General features: G+C 43.5%; 1 long non-coding RNA gene across 1 annotated transcript; it reads left to right on the top strand.

Annotated features, from left to right (window-relative positions):
• Window positions 1–1,087, top strand: LOC107576387 (uncharacterized). The gene is made up of 3 exons (XR_001608046.1): window positions 1–55; window positions 450–713; window positions 800–1,087. It is a non-coding gene; the product is annotated as an uncharacterized lncRNA (long non-coding RNA).
• The last annotated feature ends 1,457 nt before the right edge of the window (window positions 1,088–2,544 follow it).

Here is a 2,544-nt window from a genome sequence, read left to right as displayed (position 1 = left end):
CAGGGCAGAAAGGTGACGACTGCAAAAAGCAAACCACATTTGTTAGCAGTCCATGGTAAGAATATTTTATTGTTTAGCTTAAAGTAGCACGTCATGGTTTAATCATAATTTGCTGCATTGTGAAATACAGCCATTTTTTGTTTCTTATTTCAGAAGACAGTTAATTGGATTTTGCACAAATCATGCTTATTAACTCTGTTATTTAAATGTTGTCAACATTGTATGTTTAGTAATTATTCAATATTAAGTTTTGTGCTGTTTATTATCAACCCCAAGTTAGGCAAAATTTAAATGAAATTGTAATTATAATAAATGCATAAAAATAAATAAGTATTTTTTAGTCTTTAAACTATTTTAAAATTATGTAAAGGACCATTATAAAATACAATGTACGTTGTCAATATAAAACATTTTATAAATAAATTATCATATTGTATATCATTATAAAGGATCACAGCCAACAATCCTTCTGCAGCAAGATCCATCACACCCAGTGATATACACGGGAGAACAAGTCAAACTCACTTGTAGCATTCAAGAAAAGACTTCAAAATGGCAATATCTTTGGCAAAAAGATTCACAGCAAGTAAACACAGACAACAATCCCATTTACACTATTAAAAATGCTACATGCTCTCAAAAAGGGGAATACACTTGCCAAGTAAGAAGGGGAGAGATGACATATGCAAAGTCTACAATATTGACAATAAGAGGTAAGATACATATTTTGATGCATTTTTACATAACCAGGAACAATTTTAGAAAAAATTAATTTCTGTTATGCTGTTTATCTGTGCAGAGCCACCTAAACCAAAACTGTCAATAGCGCCTGAATGGAATATGTTTTACCCAACTGAGAAAGTGACTCTGAAGTGTTCAGTTGATGAAGAGTCAAATAAATGGGTCTATGAATGGTTTAAAAACGGAACTCGGCTTCTCAAGGATAAAGACACTTCCTTTTCCAGAAACATGCTCTCCATCAGATCAGCAAAAGCGGGTCATTCAGGACAGTACACCTGCAGAGGAAAACATCTGATGAGAACATCGGTGACTACAAGAGAAATGGAAGCTGTGCAACTTCATATTAAAGGCAAAGAAAACCTGCTTTTGAAAACATGATATTCTATGATTGATACACAGGAAAGAAATAATGACAGGCACCTTAAAGTTCAGTTTAATGAAGAAGTTGTTTATAGTTTATAATGTGTTTTCATTTGCATTGTCCTGTATCATTGTACAGTGGTTCATGTCAGCATTTACAGTTCCCTTTCAGTCAGTCAAGTTCGACGTTACGTCAGAACGACTGATAAATTGTGATCTCACTCGAGAGCCCAATCACCTTCGAGTGTAACAAAACAAGCCACTAAATGTTGGCGTGAGATCTTTGCATCGCAGAGTGGCTATATAAGGAAGAGCGTGTGCACACGCACATTCAACTTTTCGCTTCAGAGCTGAGCCTTTCTGCTTGGGAATCACCGAAGAGTTTACAGACAGCTTTCCGTGTTAGATTTCAATGGAAGCCTCCTCCATCGCCTGAATTATCCAGGCTGGATGATTGGTTCCTTGGTGTGCCTCAATCTGATCCTTGGCGCCCACCCCTGGTCCCATTCTTCCCAGAGGTGCGTGAAGAGGTTACTAGATATTGGAAGGCACCTTTTTCTGCCAGAAACAGAGCTAGTGCCTCTTTCATCCTCACTACCCTCGATGGCGGGGAGGCTAAGGGGTATGTGGAGATCACCCCAGTTGAGTGTACTGTTGCACTGCAGCTCTGCCCGCAAACCATCCAGGGCCTGTAAGTTCTCATCCACACTAGCTGCACCCCATGGCCCTCCTGCAGGTCTACTAGGCCAAGGCATTGAAGCAGCTGCACGAGGGTAGTTCGGCCCCAGGCGTTATGCAGGAGCTGCGTACGGTGACGGACCTTGCACTATGGGCAACGAAAGTCACTGCGCGGTCCCTGGGTCAGACGATTTCCACCTTGGTGGTCCAGGAATGCCACCTTTGGATTAACCTGGCGGATATGAGGGAGTCCAACAAATATAGATTCCTCGACTCTCCATTCTCCCAGGTTGGCCTGTTCTGTGACGCGGTGGAGAACTTTGCCCAGCAGTTCTCCTCTGCACAGAAGCAGACAGAGGTTATTAAGCCGCTGCTGTTTCCACCCCACCGCCGGCCGCAGCCCCTCTGCCTGCTCATCGACGAGGCCGCCCCCTGCTGCCTCTGCTTCCGCTCCAGCTTAGCCTCAGCAGCAGCCTCCATCCCGGCCGCAGCATGGAGCTGGCGGCAGGAAAGCGGCGGAGCCCATCTCTGCCCCTGCCAGGCCCGTAATGCCTAGTTCACACAACAGGATAAGTTAACAAGCTCGCCGACAGGTCAGGCTGTGATCAGGGGAAAATCAGCGGGTAATCAGCGCTCAGCAATCTTTATGTGTGAACTACCATTCAACTTCTTGCGTGTGTTTTTCTTGACAAAACGTGGTTTGGGGACAGGATAGAGTCATTGGGTGACAGAGTTGTTGTCAGCTCATGTAGTGTGTGACCCCCT

Source organism: Sinocyclocheilus grahami, unplaced genomic scaffold, assembly GCF_001515645.1.
Source record: "Sinocyclocheilus grahami isolate Dianchi unplaced genomic scaffold, SAMN03320097.WGS_v1.1 scaffold3621.1, whole genome shotgun sequence".
Lineage (NCBI taxonomy): Eukaryota > Metazoa > Chordata > Actinopteri > Cypriniformes > Cyprinidae > Sinocyclocheilus > Sinocyclocheilus grahami.
This window is presented reverse-complemented; position numbering and strand designations above follow the sequence as displayed.